The following is a 21919-nucleotide window of genomic DNA, read 5'->3' as shown; positions in this document are numbered from 1 at the left end:
GAAGTTAAATAAGCAGGGTGACAATATACAGCCTTGACGTACTCCTTTTCCTATTTGGAACCAGTCTGTTGTTCCATGTCCAGTTCTAACTGTTGCTTGCTGACCTGCATACAGGTTTCTCAAGAGGCAGGTCACGTGGTCTGGTATTCTCATCTCTTTCAGAATTACCCACAGTTCATTGTGATCCACAGAGTCAAAGGCTTTGGCATAGTCAATAAAGCAAAAATAGATGTTTTTCTGGAACTCTCTTGCTTTTTTGATGATCCAGCGGATGTTGGCAATTTGATCTCTGGTTCCTCTGCCTTTTCTAAAACCATCTTGAACATCAGGAAGTTCATGGTTCACGTATTGGTGAAGCAATCCTTCATGTTACGGCTCCCCAAAATAATTTTTGAAGGACACTGACAGGCACGTAGTCAAAGATAACCAACCGTACACGCAGACAAACATGAGCAAGAACCAGTGGAAAGGAGAGACAGCAGAAAAAGATTGTCATAGGCATCATATATTAGAATTAGAAGATACAGGTTAAACAACCATAATTACTGTGTTCACAGAAATAACACATCTGAAGAGAGGAAGCAAAAAAAAATGGCATTGTAGATTTGAAAATAACAATTACAACTACTGGAAATAAATAGAGTAAATGAATTAAAAACTTAATGGTGCAGTTTGCAGCACGTTAGACCCATCAGGAAAATTTTTGAACTAGAATATAGATCACATAGCATTATCCAAGATGTAGCTTCAAGGTAGAAAAGAGAACGATGGAAAATATAGATGACAGGGTAAGAGATGTGGAGGATAGCGTGAGAAAGTCTTAATTGGAATTCCAGAAGAAGAGAAAGAAAAATAGGTCATTTAGAGAGGTGATTACTGATGTTTTCCAGAAACAATGAAAGGTACCAAACTAGGATTCAAGAATCCCAATGAATCCACATTAGAGTGAAAATAAATTCACACCTTGGTTCAGTTCAGTTCAGTTCAGTTGCTCAGTCATGTCTGACTCTTTGCGACCCCATGGACTGCAACATGCCAGGCTTTCCTGTCCATCACCAATGCCCGGAGCTTACTCAAACTCATGTCCATTGAGTCAGTAATGCCATCTGACCATCTCATCCTCTGTTGGCCCCTTCCCCTCCCGCCTTCAAACTTTCCCAGCATCAGGGTCCTTTCTAGTGAGTTTTTCGCATCAGGTGGCCAAAGTATTGGAGTTTCAGCTTCAGCATCAGTCCTTCCAATGAATATTCAGGACTGATGTTCTTTAGGGTACACTGGTTGGATTTCCTTGCAGTCCAAGGGACTCTCAAGAGTCTTTTCCAGCACCACAGTTCAAAAGCGTGAATTCTTCGTCATTCAGCTTTCTTTATAATCCAACTCTCACATCCATAGATGACTACTGGAAAAAGCATAGCTTTGATTAGACAGACCTTTGTTGACAAAGTAATGTTTCTGCATTTTAATATGCTGTCTAGGTTGATCATAGCTTTCCTTCCAAGGAGCAAGCGTCTTAATTTCATGGCTGCAGTCACCATCTGCAGTGATTTTGGAGCCCCCCAAAATAAAGTTTCTCACTGTTTCCATTGTTTCCCCATTTATTTGCCATGAAGTGATGGGACCAGATGCCATGATCTTACTTTTCTGAAATTTGAGCTTTAAGCCAACTTTTTCACTCTCCTCTTTCACTTTCATCAAGAGGCTCTCTAGTTCTTCTTCGCGTTCTGCCTTAAGGGTGGTGTCATCTGTGTATCTGAGGTTATTGATATTTTTCCCATCAATCTTGATTCCAGCTTCTGCTTCATCCAGACCAGCATTTCTCATGATGTACTCTGCCTAGAAGTTAAACAAACAGGGTGACAGTATACAGGATTGACATACTCCTTTTCCTATTTAGAACCAGTCTGTTGTTCCATGTCCTGTTCTAACTTGCTTCTTGACCTGCATACAGGTTTCTCAAGAGGCAGGTCAGGTTGTCTCGTATTCCCATCTCTTGAAGGATTTTCCACAGTTTGTTGTGATCCACACAGTTAAAGGGTTTGGCATAGTCAATAAAGCAGAAGTAGATGATTTTCTGGAACTCTCTTGCTTTTTCTATGATCCAAAGGATATTGACAATTTGATCTCTGGTTCCTCTAACTTTTCTAAATCCACCTTGAACATCACTGGAAGTTGAAGGTGGCTTGGAGAATTTTGGAGAATTTTGAACATTACTTTGCTAGCATGTGAGATGAGTACAATTCTGTAGTATTTGAACATTCTTTGGCATTGTCTTTCTTTGGAATTGGAATGAAAACTGACCTTTTCCAGTCCTGTGGCCACTGCTGAGTTTTCCAATTTGCTGGCATATTGAGTGCAGCACTTTCACAGCGTCATCCTTTAGGATTTGAAATAGCTCAACTGGAATTCCATCACCTCCACTAGCTTTGTGTGTAGTGATACTTCCTAAGGCCCACTTGACTTCGTATTCCAGGATGTCTGGCTCTAGGTGAGTGATCACACCATCGTGGTTATCTGGGTCATGAAGATCATTTTTGTACAGTTCTTCTGTGTATTCTTGCCACCTCCTCTTAATATGTTCTTTTAGGTCCATACCATTTCAGTCCTTTATTGTGTGCATCTTTGCATGAAATGTTCCCTTGGTATCTCTAATTTTCTTGAAGACATCTCTAGTTTTCCCCATTCTGTTGTTTTCCTCTATTTCTTTGCACTGATCACTGAGGAAGGCTTTCTTACCTCTCCTTGCTATTCTTTGGAACTCTGCATTCAGATGGGTATATCTTTCCTTATCTCCTTTGCCTTTAGCTTCTCTTCTTTTCTCAGCTGTTTGTAAGACCTCCTCAGACAACCATTTTGCCTTTTTGCATTTGTTTTTCTTGGGGAAGCCCTTGATCACTGCCTCCTGTACAGTGTCCAGAACCTCCATCCATAGTTCTTCAGACACTCTATTAAATCTAATCCCTTGAATCTATTTGTCACTTCCACTGTATAATCGTAAGGGATTTGATTTAGTTCATACCTGAATGGTCGGTTGGTTTTCCCTACTTTTCTTCCAATTTCAGTATGAATTTGCCAATAAGGAGTTAATGATCTGAGCCACAGTCAGCTCCTGGTCTTGTTTTTGCTGACTGTATAGATCATCTCCACTTTTGGCTGCAAAGAATATCATCAGTCTGATTTCGGTACTGACCATCTGGTGATGTCCATGTGTAGAGTCTTCTCTTGTGTTGTAGGAAGAGGGTGTTTGCTATGACCAGTGTGTTCTTTTGGCAAAACTGTTTGCCTTTGCCCTGCTTCATTCTGTATTCCATGGCCCAATTTGCCTGTTAATCCAGGTATCTCTTGACTTCCTACTTTTGCATTCCAGTCCCCTACAGTGAAAAGGACATCTTTTTTGAGTGTTAGTTCTAGAAGGTCTTGTAAGTCTTCATAGTACCATTCAACTTTAGCTTCTTGAGCATTACTGGTTGGGGCATAGACCTGGATTACTGTGATGCTGAATGGTTTTCCTTGGAAACGAACAGAGATCATTCTGTTGTTTTTGAGATTGCATCCAAGTACTGCATTTCGGACTCTCTTGTTGACTGTGGCTACTCCATTTCTTCTACGGGATTCTTGCCCACAGTAGTAGATATAATGGTCATCTGAGTTAAATTCACCCATTCCAGTGCATTTTAGTTTGCTGATTCCTAAAATGTCAATGTTTACTCTTGCCGTCTCCTTTTAACCACTTCCGATTTGCCTTGATTCAGGGACCTCACATTCCAGATTCCTATGCAATATTGTTCTTTACAGCATTGGACTTTACTTCCATCCCCAGTCACATCCACAACTGGGTGGTGTTTTTGCTTTGGCTCCGTCTCTTCATTTCTGGAATTATTTCTCCAGTCGTCTCCAATGGCATATTGGGTACCTACCAACCTGGGGAGTTCATCTTTCAATGTCCTATCTTTTTGTTTTTTCATACTGTTCATGGGGTTCTCAAGGTAAGATTACTGAAGTGGTTTGCCATTCCCTTCTCCAGTGGACCACATATCATCAGAACTTTCCACCATGACCTGTCCATCTTGGGTGGACCTATATGGCATGGCTCATAGTTTCATTGAGTTAGAAAAGGCTGTGGTCCATGTATCAGTTTGAGTAGTTTTCTGTGATTGTGGTTTTCATTCTTTCTGCCCTCTGATGGATAAGTATAAGAGGCTTGTGGAAGCATTCTGATGGGAGGGACAGGCTGTGGGGGAATCTGGGTCTTGCTTTGATGGCCATGCTCAGTAAATCTTTAATCTAATTTTCTGTTGATGGGAGGGGCTGTGTTCCCCCCCTGTTGTTTGTCCTGAGACCAAACTATGGTTGAGGTAATGAAGATAATGGCAGCCTTATTCAAAAGATCCCATGCACGCACTCAATGCCTCTGACCCTGCAGCAGGCCACTGCTGACCCACGCCTCCACCAGAGACTCCTGGACACTCATGGGCAAGTCTGGGTCAGTCTCTTATGGGGTCACTGCTCCTTTCTCCTGGGTCCTGGTGTGCACAAGGTTTTGTTTGTGCCCTCTAAGAGTCTGTTTCCTCAGTCCTATGTAAGTTCTGGCATCTCTGTGGTAGGGTTAATAGTGACCTCTTCCATGAGGGCTTATGCCATACCCAGGTCTGCTGCACCCAGAGCCCCTGCCGCTGTGGCAGGCCACTGCTGACCAGTACCTCCACAGGAGACACTCAAACACAGTTCTAGCTCATTCTCTGGGGTCTCTGAGTCCTGGTGTGCACTAGGTTTGTTTGAGCCCTCTGAGTGTCTCTGGCGGGTATGGGGTTTGATTCTAAATGTGATTTTGCCCCTCCTACCATCTTCCTGGGGCTTCTCCAGATATCTTTTTTTGGTGGGATCCAACATTCTTCTTTTGACTGTTGTTCAGCAAAGAGTTGTAATTTTGGAGTTCTTGCAGAAGATGAGCTCATGTCCTTTTGTACTGCCATCTTGAATTCACACATCATAATGAAATTGTAGAAAACCAATGACATTAAGAAAAATTTAAAAAGTAGCTGAAGGAAAAGATAACCATTGAAGTAGCAAGAATTAGGCTAACAAATGACTTCTCAACAATATAAATCAAAAGATAGTGAAATAATATCTGCAGTATGAAATGAAATAAAAACAAAGGAAAAAGCCTGTCAACCTAGAATTTTATGGCCAGTGAAAATATCTTTGAAGAATGATGGTGGAAATAAAGATATTTTAAACAAAAACAGATTGTTATCAACATTGATTAAAGATCATTTAAACCAGCTTCATTAAGTAGAAGTTTTTGTAATGATAGAAATATTCTTTGTGCTGTTCAGTATTGTAGTTATAAGTTACATAGGACTGGTGGACTCTTGAAATGTGGCTAGTGTGATTGAGGAACTGAATTTTTCATTAATTTAAATGATTACATGCACCTTATTAGTGCAGTCCTAAAGTATATACATCAGGTAAAATGAACCCCGGAGAAGGCAATGGCATCCCACTCCAATACTCTTGCCTGGAGAATCCCAGGTACAGAGGAGCCTGGTGGGCTGCTGTCGATGGGGTTGCACAGAGTTGGACACGACTGAAGCGACTTAGCAGCAGCAGCAGAATGAACCCCACATGGTCAAAATAAAAGATATGAAGGGCTGAAAAATAAAGTGATATATATTTAGAAAATGAGAAGGAATAAGGACTGTATAGAACAGTAAAAATTATTTAATGGATTAAAAAACAAGACAATAGCAGAATGGAAATGAATGGGATTCTAGATTCTGGGGTCCTTGTCTAGAAGGAGGGTAAATTTAAAAAAAATATGTGGAAAACTTTAAATATATAAAAGGAAAGGAAAGAGTATGATGAACCCCACATATTCATTACCTAACTTCACCAGTGATCAACTCATGGCTAATCTGGTTCCACATACATCCCTCAATTAATTTATAACAAATTTCAAGTATCACATCATTTAATGTGTAAATACTTGTTTTTAATCCTAAAATGTTATAAACTTAAATATCATTGTCAGATCCAGTTTCTTATTATCAATATTAATTTCTTAATATAAATTTAAGCACTGTTTCTTAATATTAATACACATTTAAGCAGTGTTTCAAATCTCCAAATGATCTTTTAAATTTATTTTATTATTTTTTTATAGTGATAATTTAATTGTTAATGCGTAAGTTCCGACAAAACTGTACGTATATTTAAACATTTTTATTTATTTTTTATTGAAAACATTTATTTAGATATAGATTTTTAACGTATATCACAAGGAAAATGTTACTTAAGGAAATTTGTTTATTCCTAAAAACTTCTTCATTAAATCTAAATCTATAAAATCTTGTTTTTAACTTGGAATCATTGTATTCCATGTTTTTCAACATAATCTGTTTGATCAAATTTTGTTGGTGATACAGCATTTCTTTTTTTAAAAAATTAGTTTATTTATTTAAAATATAAATTTATTTATTTTAATTGGAGGTTAATTACTTTACAATATGGTATTGGTTTTGCCATACATCAACATGAATCTGCCACAGGTATACATGTGTTCCCCATCCTGAACCCCCCTCCCTCCTCCCTCCCCGTACCATCCCTCCGGGTCGTCCCGGTACACCAGCCTCAAGCATCCAGTATCATGCATTGATTTGGTGATCGTTTCACATATGATATTATACAAGTTTCAGTGCCATTCTCCCAAATCATCCCACCCTCTCCCTCTCCCACAGAGTCCAAAAGACTGTTCTATACATCAGTGTCTCTTCTGCTGTCTCGTATACAGGGTTATTGTTACCATCTTTCTAAATTCCATATATATGCGTTAGTATACTGTATTGGTGTTTTTCTTTCTGGCTTACTTCACTCTGTATAATAGGCTCCAGTTTCATCCACCTCATTAGAACTGATTCAAATGTATTCTTTTTAATGGCTGAGTAATACTCCATTGTGTATATGTACCACTGCTTTCTTATCCATTCATCTGCTGATGGACATCTAGGTTGCTTCCATGTCCTGGCTATTATAAACAGTGCTGCGATGAACATTGGGGTACACGTGTCTCTTTCAATTCTGGTTTCCTCAGTGTGTATGCCAGCAGTGGGATTGCTGGGTCATAAGGCAGTTCTATTTCCAGTTTTTTAAGGAATCTCCACACTGTTCTCCATAGTGGCTGTACTAGTTTGCATTCCCACCAGCAGTGTAAGAGGGTTCCCTTTTCTCCACACCCTCTCCAGCATGTATTGCTTGTAGACTTTTGGATCGCAGCCATTCTGACTGGGGTGAAATGGTACCTCATAGTGGTTTTGATTTGCATTTCTCTGATAATGAGTGATGTTGAGCATCTTTTCATGTGTTTGTTAGCCATCTGTATGTCTTCTTTGGAGAAATGTCTGTTTAGTTCTTTGGCCCATTTTTTGATTGGATCGTTTATCTTTCTGGAATTGAGCTGCAGGAGTTGCTTGTATATTTTTGAGATTAGTTGTTTGTCAGTTGCTTCATTAGCTATTATTTTCTCCCATTCTGAAGGCTGTCTTTCTAAATTTAGGGCAGTTTTAGCTGCACAGCAAAATTTAGGGGCAAATAGAAAGGTTTCTCATATACCATCTTTCCCCATACATGTATAACCTCTGCCATTGCCAGTATCCCCCACCAGAGTAGTACACTGTTAACAATCGAACCTGCATTAACACATCATAGTCCATAGTTTACGTTGTGGTTCATTCTTTGCTAAGTTGCTAAGTTGCCTCAGTCGTGTCAGACTCTGTACGGCCTCAGAGACAGCAGCCCACCAGGCTCCCCCGTCCCTGGGATTCTCCAGGCAAGAACACTGGAGTGGGTTGCCATTTCCTTCTCCAATGCATGAAAGTGAAAAATGAAAGGGAAGTCACTCACTTGTGTCCAACTGTTCATGACCCCATGGACTACAGCCTACCAGGCTTCTCCATCCATGGGATTTTCCAGGCAAGAGTACTGGATTGGGGTGCCATTGCCTTCTCCAGGTTCATTCTTGGTGGTGTGCATTCTAGGATTTGGAAAAATGTATAGTGACAAGTTTGAGCATTCTTTGGCATTGCCTTTCTTTGGGATTGGAATGAAAACTGACTCAATGGATGTGAGTCTGAGTGAACTCCGGGAGTTGGTGATGGACAGGGAGGCCTGGCGTGCTGCGATTCATGGGGTCGCAAAGAGTTGGACACGACTGAGTGACTGAACTGAACTGAACTGATAGTGACAAGTATCCATCATTAATGGTATCATGCAAGTAGTTGTTCAGTGCCCTAAAAAAATGACTTTTAAAAATTTACATTTAGTTTCTTCAGACTGAATCCAGAGTCCACACATTGCATTTGATTGATGTGTTGGTTGGATCTTCTAAACTCTGTAGGTTTTGGGGGAAGGGGGAACTAAAGATTTTGACTACCTTTAGACTTTAATACCTGGAGAAGGCAATGGCAACCCACTCCAGTACCCCTGCCTGGAAAATCCCATGGACGGAGGAGCCTGGTAAGCTGCAGTCCATGGGGTCGCTAAGAGTTGGGCAGGACTGAGCGACTTCACTTTCCCTTTTCACTTTCATGCATTGGAGAAGGAAATGGCAACCCACTCCAGTGTTCTTGCCTGGAGAATCCAAGGGATGGCGGAGCCTGGTGGGCTGCCGTCTCTGGGATTGCACAGAGTTGGACACGACTGAAGTGACTTAGCAGCAGAATTTAATACATGGTATGATATCTAGGGAACCACTAAAGAAAGAGAGGATGTAACTTCCAAATCAGTAGATGAAATAGATAGAATGTTTAAAAAAAAAATCAATCTGAAAGAAGACAAGAAAGAACAGAAACTGAACAGAGAACAGTGGAAAGCATACAATAAGATGCTAGATTTAAACCTAGGTAGATGGCATCCCACTCCAGTACTCTTGCCTGGAAAATCCCATGGACGGAGGAGCCTGGTAGGCTGCAGTCCATGGGGTCACTAAGAGTCGGACACGACTGAGTGACTTCACTTTGACTTTTCACTTTCATGCATTGGAGAAGGAAATGGCAACCCACTCCAGTATTCTTCCCTGGAGAATCCCAGGGACGGGGGAGCTTGGTGGGCTACTATCTCTGGGGTCGCACAGAGTCGGACACGACTGAAGCAACTTAGCAGCAACAGCAGCAGATAGTACTTAAAGGTAGAAATGTCCAAATGATTACACAGGTATCATCCTAGCACAAGGCACTATCAGCCTGAAATATTTTTGTAACTAGTATTCCTGTCTCAGTTCTTCCCATCTTCTATGTATTTCCCACATGACTTGAGTTGTTGTTGTTGTTCAGTCACTCAGTCATGTCTCTTTGTGACCCCATGGACTGCAACACACTAGGCTTCCCTGTCCTTCACTATCTCTTGGAGTTTGCTCAAACTCATGTGCATTGAGTTGATGATGCCATCCAACCATCTCCTCCTCTGTTGACCCCTTCTCCTCCTGCCCTCAGTCTTTCCCAGCCATCAGTGTCTTTTCCAGTGAGTTGGGTCTTTGCATCAGTCAGGTGGCCAAAGCATTGGAGCTTCAGCATCAATCCTTCCAATGAATATCCAGGGTTGATTTCTGTTAGGATTGACTGGTTTCATCTCCTTGCTCTAAAGGGTCTCTTAGGAGTCTTCTCCAGCACCACAGTTCGAATTCTTTGATGCTCAGCCTTCTTTATGGTCCAACTCTCGTACATGTGTAGTTTTTTAAAAAACTAATTCAGTCACATCACAACCCTTAAGTTTAAAACATTCTAATATCTTCCTAGTAAACTGAATACAATCCAGACTCCTTAAAATTCCCAAAAGGCCCTACATGAAGTGGCCCATTCATACCTTTGTGATTGCATATCCTACTCTTCTACTTTTATCTCAGGGCTCGTATATTGGGTTGGCTAAAAAGTTCATTTTGCTTTCGTGTAACATCTTATCGAAAAACTCGAGTGAACTTTTTGGCCAACCCAGTGTTTGGCCTCTCTCTGGATCACCAGGAACAGTCAGAATTCTTAGGTTTAAGCACCAGAAACCACCTCTGGTGAATTTTATAGGAAAGGAATACATCACAGAAAGAAACTCCTATCGTTACTGTGATTGGAATCTGCTGCCGCTCTTGTCATAATGGATTCTATGTACTTCCTGCTTTTTTAATGGCACTATCACCTAAGTTAAATTCCGGCTTAAATACTTCTCTTTTGGAGAGGAGATCATATGACTGTATCCCAATTGCAAGGAAAGCTGGGAAAGCAGTTAACTAGCTTCAATAATAGGTGGAGGTTTCTTCTTTCAAGACTTTCTTCACTTTCTACCATAAGTGTGGTGTCATCTGCATATCTGCTCAATATCTAGAATTCCCTAGATGTTGAGCAGCTTAAAGATTGTTATATCCATCATGGTGCTTTTCTCTGGGATCCTTCCTTGCTTTGCCTCTTCCTTCATTTGTGTCTCTACTCACATGTCACCTCTTCAAGGAGGCCTGTCCTTAGACTTTTCTTAAATGGCAATTCTCTGTCCCTAATCCAGTACTCTGCATTTTCTTCAGTTCAGTTCAGTTCAATTCAGTCGCATGCCAGGCATGCCAGGCCAGGCCTCCCTGTCCATCACCAACTTCCGGAGTTCACTCAGACTCACGTCCATCAAGTCGGTGATGCCATCCAGCCATCTCATCCTCTGTCGTCCCCTTCTCCTCCTGCCCCCAATCCCTCCCAGCATCAGAGTCTTTTCCAATGAGTCAACTCTTCGCATGAGGTAGCCATAGTACTGGAGTTTCAGCTTCAGCATCATTCCTTCCAAAGAGCACCCAGGACCAATCTCCTTTAGAATGGACTGGTTGGATCTCCTTGCAGTCCAAGGGACTCTCAAGAGTCTTCTCCAACACCACAGTTCAAAGCATCAATTCTTCGGCACTCAGCTTTCTTCACAGTCCATCTCTCACATCCATACACGACTACTGGAAAAACCATAGCCTTGACTACACGGACCTTTGTTGTCAAAGTAACGTCTCTGCTTTTTAATATGCCATCTAGGTTGGTCATAACTTTCCTTCCAAGGAGTAAGCATCTTTTAATTTCATGGCTGCAATCACCATCTGCAGTGATTTTGGAGCCCCAAAAATAAAGTCTGACACTGTTTCCCCATCTATTTCCCATGAAGTGATGGGACCAGATGCCATGATCTTAGTTTTCTGAATGTTGAGTTTTAAGCCAACTTTTTCACTCTCCTCTTTTACTTTCATCAAGAGGCTTTTTAGTTCCTCTTCACTTTCTACCGTAAGTGTGGTGTCATCTGCATATCTGAGGTTATTGATATTTCTCCCGGCAATCTTGATTCCAGCTTGTGCTTCTTCTAGCCCAGCGTTTCTCATGATGTACTCTGCATAGAAGTTAAATAAGCAGGGTGACAATATACAGCCTTGATGTACTCCTTTTCCTATTTGGAACCAGTCTGTTGTTCCATGTCCAGTTCTAACTGTTGCTTGCTGACCTGCATATAGGTTTCTCAAGAGGCAAGTCAGGTGGTCTGGTATTCCCATCTCTTTCAGAATTTTCCACCGTTTCTTGTGATCCACACAGTCAAAGGCTTTGGCATAGTCAATAAAGCAGAAATAGATACTTTTGTGGAACTCTCTTGCTTTTTTGATGGTCCAGCAGATGTTGGCAATTTGATCTCTGGTTCCTCTGCCTTTTCTAAAAACGGTTTGAACATCAGGAAGTTCACGGTTCACGTATTGCTGAAGCCTGGCTTGGAGAGTTTTGAGCATTACTTTACTAGCTTGTGAGATGAATGCAATTGTGTGGTAGTTTGAGCATTCTTGGCATTGCTTTTCTTTGGGATTGGAATGAAAATTGACCTTTTCCAGTCCTGTGGCCACTGCTGAGTTTTCCAAATTTGCTGGCATATTGAGTGCAGCACTTTCACAGAATCATCCTTTAGGATTTGAAATAGCTCAACTGGAATTCCATCACCTCCACTAGCTTTGTTCGTAGTGATGCTTTCTAAGGCCCACTTGACTTCAATCCAGGTTGTCTGGCTCTAGGTGAGTGATCAGACCATCGTGATTATCTTGGTTGTGAAGATCTTTTTTGTACAGTTCTTCTGTGTATTCTTGCCACCTCTTCTTAATATCTTCTGCTTTTGTTAGGTCCATACCATTTCTGTCCTTTATCGAGCCCATCTTTGCATAAATGTTCCCTTGGTATCTCTAATTTCCTTGAAGAGATCTCTAGTCTTCCCATTTTGTTGTTTTCCTCTATTTCTTTGCATTGATCTCTGAGGAAGGCTTTCTTATATCTCCTTGCTATTCTTTGGAATTCTGCATTCAGATGCTTATATCTTTCCTTTTCTCCTTTGCTTTTCGCTTCTCTTTATTTTCACAGCTATTTGTAAGGCCTCCCCAGACAGCCATTTTGCTTTTTTGCATTTCTTTTCCATGGGGATGGTCTTGATCCCTGTCTCCTGTATAATGTCTCCATTTTCTTATCCTGCCTTATATTTTCTTCTTAGCAGTTATCACTACAACTTTAACTGATTGGTTGATTGATTAATTGCCAGGCTCTCCCTTTACTACAAAAGCTCTATGGGTTAGGGACTTGTCTGTTTTTGTTTGCCTTTCTGTTGGAAGATAGTGTATGCTAAGTAAACATTTGTTTAATGAACGAAGAGGAAGTGTACAGATTATGGCATAAATTGCTGATAAAAATGGAAAGGTAGAATTGTTGAGGAGTTAGCTTATTTAAGAAAAAGCTTATTTCGGAAGAGGAATGTTAGAAATGGGTTGGTTGAATATACAATGGATTAAAGACAATCTCTTTAACAAGTGGTGCTGGGAAAACTGGTCAACCACTTGTAAAAGAATGAAACTAGACCACTTTCTAACACCATACACAAAAATAAACTCAAAATGGATTAAAGATCTAAACGTAAGACCAGAAACTATAAAACTCCTAGAGGAGAACATAGGCAAAACACTCTCTGACATACATCACAGCAGGATCCTCTATGACCCACCTCCCAGAATATTGGAAATAAAGGCAAGAATAAACAAATGGGACCTAATTAAACTTAAAAGCTTCTGCACAACAAAGGAAATTATAAGCAAGGTGAAAAGACAGCCTTCAGAATGGGAGAAAATAATAGCTGATGAAGCAACTGACAAACAACTAATCTCAAAAATATACAAGCAACTCCTGCAGCTCAATTCCAGAAAGATAAACGATCCAATCAAAAAATGGGCCAAAGAACTAAACAGACATTTCTCCAAAGAAGACATACAGATGGCTAACAAACACATGAAAAGATGCTCAACATCACTCATTATCAGAGAAATGCAAATCAAAACCACTATGAGGTACCATTTCACCCCAGTCAGAATGGCTGCGATCCAAAAGTCTACAAGCAATACATGCTGGAGAGGGTGTGGAGAAAAGGGAACCCTCTTACACTGCTGGTGGGAATGCAAACTAGTACAGCCACTATGGAGAACAGTGTGGAGATTCCTTAAAAAACTGGAAATAGAACTGCCTTATGACCCAGCAATCCCACTGCTGGCATACACACTGAGGAAACCAGAATTGAAAGAGACACGTGTACCCCAATGTTCATCGCAGCACTGTTTATAATAGCCAGGACATGGAAGCAACCTAGATGTCCATCAGCAGATGAATGGATAAGAAAGCAGTGGTACATATACACAATGGAGTATTACTCAGCCATTAAAAAGAATACATTTGAATCAGTTCTAATGAGGTGGATGAAACTGGAGCCTATTATACAGAGTGAAGTAAGCCAGAAAGAAAAACACCAATACAGTATACTAATGCATATATATGGAATTTAGAAAGATGGTAACAATAACCCTGTATACGAGACAGCAGAAGAGACACTGATGTATAGAACAGTCTTTTGGACTCTGTGGGAGAGGGAGAGGGTGGGATGATTTGGGAGAATGGCACTGAAACATGTAGAATGTCATATATGGAAAGAGTCGCCAGTCCAGGTTCGATGCACGATACTGGATGCTTGAGGCTGGTGCACCGGGACGACCCAGAGGGACGTCATGGGGAGGGAGGAGGGAGGAGGGTTCAGGAGGGGGAACACATGTATATCTGTGGCGGATTCATTTTGATATATGGCAAAACCAATACAATATTGTAAAATTAAAAAATAAAATAAAATTAAAGAAATTGGTTGGTTGAAATCTGGGATTTGGAAAAAAGGGTCATGACCATTGCAAATGGGAAATATGAGGTCTGGAATAAGGTGGGCTTGTATGGAATTAGGAAGAACTATTAGATTCTGATGACTGTTGGAGGTTATTAAATGGGAGGTTAGAAAACTGGATGAAATGAATGTATGAGGTTGAAGTAGTTGATACACGAACTTAAACTGTAGGTTGAAATTTTGACTTGATTGCTACAGAGTAAAAGGTTACTCATTTTTTTAAATTAAAAATAAAATAGTATTTTCACATAGCTGAGTACTGTGCTGCTGTAAAACAATTTGATTTATACCTTTTTTTCCCCAGATTCCACATGTAAGTGCCGTCACGTGATACTTGTCTTTTTCTGTCTGACTCCCTTCACTGTGTATAATCTCTGGGTCCGCCCATGTTGCTGCATATGGCAGTATTTCATTCCTTTCTTATGACTGAGGAATCTGTTATGTGTGTATTGTTTCACATCATGGTTTTCTCTGGATGTATGCCTAGGAATTATTGATATTTTTACTTTGACAGCATTTGATATATATTGTAGGGTAAAATCCATAAGTTTTATGCTTCTGTGTGTGCTTGCTCAGTCACTTCAGTTGTGTCTGACTTGTGACTCCATGGACTATAACCTGCCAGGTTACTCTGCCCATGGATTATCCTGGCAAGAATATTGTAGTGGGTTGCCATTTCCTTCTCCAGGGGATCTTCCTGACCCAGGGACTGAGCCTGAGATTCCTGTTATTGGCAGGCAGATTCTTCACTGTTGAGCCACCTGGGAAGCCCTTTTTGTTTATATATTAGGAGGCAATAGAGATACTAGCGTACAATTCAAAGAAACGAAGCAAAAAAACCTGACAGTGATAAGTTGAATTATAAATGCCAGTATGAATTTATGTTTTAAAATATTTATTTCTTAATTCTACCTAAATATATATTTCTTTCTTAGCTCTGCCCGTGGAAAAGACCTAGAAAAAGTGTGTCCCTTTGGTAAAAATGAGTACTGCTCTTGCTCCAGTTTTGGTCTTTAAATACTTCTACCTAGGATCCAGAGCTCCTCAAGAAATGACTGATTCCAGGATTGTGGCGGAAACATACACAGTACAACTGGAACGTGTTTTGTCAGAAGTGGGAAAACTTTCACAGACACAAAAGCCAACCCAAAGAAGCCCTTGGCCAAAATTGAGACAGATTGAAATAAAAAAGAATAAGGAGAGTAATGTATAGAAACGAACAAAAAAACCCAGAATAAATGGAAATGGCATTTATACCTGTTCTTTACTCTGAAAATCAGTAAACATTTGAACTGCTTTTTTAGTAGAAACTATATTATAGTTAATGAGGAATGCCAGATAGTAAATATAGAAAGAATTATAGAATTGGAAATCACAATTTGTTACAACCTTTTATGGAATAATTGACTTGGGCCAGGATCATTAATGGATTATAAAAGTGTTAGTCAAAAGGTTCATTGGTAATTGAATATTCACATGGAGCCAAAGCAAATCCACAGAGTTCTGGTTGGTCTTGAAGTAATATAATAAAGCTTGACACATACACAATATCGTTATGCTTTCTGTTGATGGATATTTAGTTTGCTTCCATGTCCTAGCTGTTGTAAATAATGCTGCAGTGAACATGGGGATGCATCAGTTTCCTTAGAATGAAACTAATTTCGGAGAAGGAAAATGGCAACCCACACCAGTATTCTTGCCTGGAAAATCCCATGGACAGAGGAGTCTGGCGGGCTACAGTCCTTGGGATTACCAAGAGTTGGACACGACTTAGCAACTAAACCACCACCAAAACTAATTTAGAGGTGTAACAACCAGATGTAGTGTTTGTCAGCTTTAAAGTACATTTGTTTTTAGAAGGGAGCAGGAGGAAGCAAGATGGCCAACTTTTAATTTAGAATGTGGGTGATGGGCACATGGGTAGGTGTGTTTGTGTACACACACACACATATGTACACATATACATATACTTTTCTATGTTTGAAAATTTTTGTAATAAAAACTTTTAAAATAGTTTTCTGTCGATACTTAAATCGCTTGTAGTTTCTTTTCTTTTTTCTATTACAAAAAGTATTTCTATACACATTCTCATACATGTTGCTCTCTTTGTACACATGCTGTAGAATATACAAGGAAATAGGCTAGCTTCCTAGCAGTGGAATCCCTGAATCAGTGGGTAGGTGCTTCTTCAGCTCGACTAGATACTGATGAATTGTTCTTCAAAATGATTGTACTGATGAGAAAGAGGTCATGAAATGTATGACTTTTCTACTAGATGATGAGTTCTTTGATGGTAGAGACTCACATACATTTGTGTGTTTAGTTGCTAAGTTGTATCGGACTCTTTGCAACCGCGTGGACTGTAGCCTGCTAGACTCCTTTGTCCATGGCATTTTCCAGGCAAGAATCCTGGAATATGTTGCCATTTGCTAACTCCAGGGGATCTTCCCAACCCAGGGATGGAACCCGAGTCTCTTGTGTCTTCTGTATTGGCGGAAGCCCCCTAGAGACTCACGTATAGAAATATTTAAATTGAATGAAATTGTATTTTAGGGAGATTGCCTGGCAGCAGGATGGAGAAACCAGAGTTAGGTCAGCTAAGAGGCTATTGTGATGTTTAAAGTATGAAGCTGTGAGTGTATAGGAGTAGAGGTAGTGGAGGGGAAGGAAGGAAATAGAAATCTTGGAAAGAAAAGATCAAAGTGTATGCATTCTTATTGTTGGATGTTGATACTTCACTCTTGTGCCTTACAACAGCCCCCAGTTGGTTGGTTCCACTTTATAGTAAACAAGTATGTTATGCTTTCCTGGTTAATTCAAAACTGTGTACTGGTCCAGATCTAATAGAGTTTTAGCCTTATCTCCATTCTATGCTCATACTCATTTTCAATCCTCAGTCTCTTTCTGGGATAAATACACGTGATTTAAGAGAGACTAGTAGTTGAATGAGGTAAAGGGACAGTGAGTTGCAAAGATGAAGTAGAGTCCAAAGTATAATCTATGGATGTTTCATCCCCAAATCAGTTTGTGAAGTCTTACAAGGACTAAGGCTATATCTTCCTATAGTTTTTAGAAGGAAAGTCTATCTAGTCTCATAATGGAAAATTCATTGCATGCAGTTTTTCTAAAAGAATGCCATATATATATATATATAAACATATACATGTTTATATATATATTTTTCCAGTTTTATTAAGATAAAATTGATATACTGCATTATATAAATTTTAAGGTGTACAGCATAATGATTTGATTTACATACATCATGAAGTGATTATCAAAGTAAATTTTAGTGAATGTCCACCATCTCATATAGATAAAAAATTTTGTGGTGAGAACTCTTAGGATTTATTCCCTTCACAACTTTTATATATAACATACAGCAGTGTTGGAGAAGGAAATGGCAACCCACTCCAATATTCTTGCCTGCAGAATCCCATGGACAGAGGAGCCTGGTGGCTACAGTCTTATCGGATTGCAAGAGTTGGACACGACTGAGTGACTAAGCACACACGCAGCAGTGTTTTTTTTTTTTTTTTTTTTACTTAAGCATAAATTTAATAAAATGTGTGCAGGATTTGTTTGCATATAAATGGGAGACAAAGATGAAAGGATTCAAGAAAGATTTACAGAAACAGAGAAATTGCATGGATTAGAAGACTCAATACTGTTAAAATGTCAAGCTTCTTACCACCTTGATTAATTATATTAATCATGTTGCACATTACACCCCAGTACTTACTTATAACTTCTTATAACTGGAAGTTTGTACCTTTTGATTATTTTCATCCAACCCCTTCTCCTCACCCCCTACCTCCGGTTACAACAAATCTGTTCCCTTGAGTTTGTTTTTAAGGTATAATTGACCTACAACACTACAGTAGAATGTTGTATATAGATGCCCAAAGGTGAGGAAAAGAGCTATTAATATATTCTGTATTTTTTGGTCTTTGTTTGAATAGAAAACTGTTACAACTTTAAAGGTCAGAGCATTGAGAATGGGCTATCCTGTATATATATATATTTTTTTGCTACATTGTAAGGCATGTGGGACCTTAGTTCCCTGACCAGGGATCGAACCCATGCCACTTGCAGTGGAAGTGCAGAGTCCTAACCTGGACTGCAGGGAAGTCCCTGTAGGCAATATTCTTAACCTGTAGCAAAAGCAATAGAATATAGAGGTGAAGGTAAAAGAAACAGATCCAATATGGAGTCAGATTTGTTTTCCTCTATTACAGTATCTTGTATTTATGAGTGTGGGTGGGAAATGTGCTGGGCAAAATCTGTATTTAAGCTCTGTGGTGGTTGTGTGGGATTTTACTATACTATTGTGTCTATTTTTATATATGCTCAAAATTATCCAAAAAAGTAAAAAAATATAAAGACTACAATATTCCTTTATGGTATATATTAATTTAACTATTTGTAGTAAGGCATTTCAGTGTTTTCCAATTTTAAATAACACTACTATATATACATTGATATTTCAAATAGTTTTCTTGTGATTTCTATGAGTGGAATTACCAGGTCAAAGTGTGAAAATTTTAAAAGCTTTAGATATACACATAGTGTTAAATTTCTTGATGAAAAACTAGAAGAATTTTATTGGGTTTATAATTGTACTCATTGAGCATGGGGTGATATTGCACATTTTATTCTAAAATTTTGAATGAGACAAAGTTTATTATTAAGTATATTATAGTAGGCTTACATTTTCTAAGTGTTTTAATTCATTTTCTTTTTTGAGTGTTAATAGTTCACATAGAACTAATATTTCCATTTTATAGAGAGTTTTCATGTCCAGTAAATGCTGGAATTCTCACAGTAGCTTTTTGAACTATGAATTCAGTTCAGTTCAGTCACTCAGTGGTTTCCGCCTCTTTGTGACCCCATGGATTGCAGCACGTCAGACTTCCCTGTCCATCATCAACTCCTGGAGCTTGCTCAGACTCAATGTCCATCAAGTCGGTGATGCCATCCAACCATCTCATCCTCTGTCATCCCCTTCTCCTCCTGCCTTCAATCTTTCCCAGCATCATTTTTGTGTACATGCTTTATTTGTTAAAATACCATTAGATTATTCCTCAGGATAAGAGCAAAGGTCATCCCCTGCAGAAACTTAGGATCTATGTACAGCATTTTACAGAAGACAACACTTGAGCTGAAGCCTGCATGCTGACCAGAGAAGGGTGACATGAGCGGACTCAGCAAAGAAAGGAAGTCAGGCAGGGCAGGGAAGGTGCCATCTGAATCAAACTTCGGCCACCATCAGGGCAAATCTTGTGATGGTCACAGATTGGAGGCTGTTTTTGGAAGGATCGAGTACCACACACAGGGGTTCTATGTGTCTTCACAGCTAGACCCAGGCTGAGGTGCCATTAGGTCAATGTCACTCAAATTTCTGGCCAGCCATACTCTTGCAGCAAAGAGTCCCAAATTGAGAATCACGTTCCTCTGGAAGTCATTCCTGTCGGTTCCAAAGCAGTAGACGCCCTGAAGCCAGTCTCCCAATGTTGTCTGGAATTTGGGGAGCTTCATTTGCTGAGGCTGCAGCGGTCATGCCAGCCCCACTGAAAGCCATAGCAGCACCTCCACTCTCCGTAAGAACTCTCAGTTCAGTCGCTCAGTCGTGTCCAACTCTTTGCGACCCCATGGACTACATAGCAAGCACGCCAGGTTTCTCTGTCCATCACTAACTCCTGGAGCCAACTCAAACTCATGTCAGTTGAGTCAGTGATACCATCCAACCATCTCATCTTCTGTCGTCCCCTTCTCCTGTCTTCAATCTTTCCCAGCATCAGGTCTTTTCAAATGAGTCAGTTCTTCACATCAGGTGGCCAAAGTATTGGAGTTTCAGCTTCAGCATCAGTCCTTCATCAGTCCAATGAATAGGCAGGACTGATTTCCTTTAGGATGGACTGGTTTGATCTCCTTGCAGTCCAAGGGGCTCTTAAGAGTCTTCTCCACATCACAGTTCAAAAGCATCAATTCTTCAGTGCTCAGCTTTCTTTATGGTCCAACTCTCACATCCATACATGACAGCTGGAAAAACCATAGCTTTGACTAGATGGACCTTTGTTGGCAAAGTAATGTCTCAGGTTTTTACTATACTGTCTAGGTTGTTCATAGCTTTTCCTTGAAGAAGCAAGCATCTTTTAATTTTATGGCTGCAGTCACCATCTGCAGTGATTTTGGAGGCCAGGAAAATTGTTTGTCACAGTTTCCATTGTTTCCCCATCTGTTTGCCATGAAGTGATGGGACCGGATGCTATAATCTGTGTTTTTTGAATGTTGAGTTTTACACCAGCTTTTCCACTCTGCTCTTTCACTTTCATCAAGAGGCTCTTTAGTTCCTGTTTGCTTTCTGCCATAAGGGTGGTGTCATCTGCATATCTGAGGTTATTGATATTTCTCCCGGCAATCTTGATTCCAGCTTGTGCTTCATCCACCTTGGCATTTCACATGATGTACCCTGCATATAAGTTAAATAAGCAGGGTGACAATATACAGCCTTGATGTACTCCTTTCCCAATTTGGAGCCAGTCTCTTGTTCCATGTCTGGTTCTAACTGTTATTTCTTGACCTGTATACAGGTTTCTCAGGTGGCAGGTAAGGTGGTCTGACATTCCTGTCTCTTGAAGAATATTCCAGTTTGTTGTGATACTCACAGTCAAAGGCTTTAGTGTAGTCAATGAAGCAGAAATAGATGTTTTTCTGAAATTCTCTTGCTTTTTCTATGATCAAATGGATGTTGGCAATTTGATCTCTGGTTTCTGTGCCTTTTCTAAATCCAGCTTGAACATCTGGACGTTCCTGGTTCACTTTCTGTTGAAGTCTAGCTTGTAGAATTTTGAGCATTACTTTGCTAGCGTGTAAGATGAGTGCAATTGTGTGGTAGTTTGAATATTCTTTGACATTGCCTTTCTTTGGGTTTGGAATGAAAACTGACCTTTTCCAGTCCTGTGGCTACTGCTGAACTGTGAATTACAGAAATTCAAATCAAAAAAGACTTTTCAAATTAATTACTGGTAGTAAGTTCTGTTACCACTAGATGGCCCTCTCAGCAGGTACTTTGGAGCAAAAGTAGCTAGTTCATAGACACTTTGAAGTTCTTCTATAGATTTTATTAACATACATTTTAATTGGATTTTAAAAATGGTTTATATCAGATTATGATAAGCTGTTTTAGAAATAGTAAAGAAATTCAAGAGGGAGTTTTCTGCAGTGGGTTTTGTTGTGTTTTCTTCTCAAGAAGAAGAGAGTTTTAAACTAAGTGGCATTCAGTACCATACACATAATATATTTTCAGTAAATATTTTAAACCTTCATTAAAATTTATTGAATTGAATTAGGCTTCTCCATTTGCTTGTGGGAAAGATATTTGCCACTTTGCTAAAGCAAAAAAGCAATCTTTTCTGCTAAGTCTTTAAGTGATTTTATATAAATCTAAGTCTTTATCTCTGAGGATTTAATATATAGATAATGAAGTAAGTAAACTGATGGCTTGATGTGGAGCTATGGTCCCCTTGGTCAATTTTGTTGTCCTAACAAAATTGAGCTCCTCTAAGGGTCGATTATTCTACTGTAGTGTTCATGGTTCCTGTCTGGTGAGAAGTATGAGTGAAATTGCTATATTTTAGTATTTTTATCATCCTAACTTTTACTATCTTGACAAGAAAATTAGAGC

The 21919-nt window shown here is 39.7% G+C and overlaps 1 protein-coding gene and 1 pseudogene across 36 annotated transcripts in view; one reads left to right on the top strand and one right to left on the bottom strand.

Moving 5' to 3' along the window:
• GABPB1 (GA binding protein transcription factor subunit beta 1) overlaps positions 1-21919 on the top strand; it is a 72377-nt gene that overhangs the window by 15359 nt on the left and 35099 nt on the right. The window lies entirely within an intron of this gene.
• LOC147364421 (mitochondrial import receptor subunit TOM6 homolog pseudogene) lies at positions 19573-19813 on the bottom strand (annotated as a pseudogene).

The sequence above is a fragment of the Bos grunniens genome, chromosome 10 (genome assembly GCF_055505025.1).
Source record: "Bos grunniens cultivar Pamir isolate PY7600 chromosome 10, Bosgru_T2T1.0, whole genome shotgun sequence".
Taxonomy (NCBI): domain Eukaryota; kingdom Metazoa; phylum Chordata; class Mammalia; order Artiodactyla; family Bovidae; genus Bos; species Bos grunniens.
The sequence above is the reverse complement of the archived record's forward strand: the minus strand, read 5'-3'. Positions and strand labels throughout refer to the sequence as shown.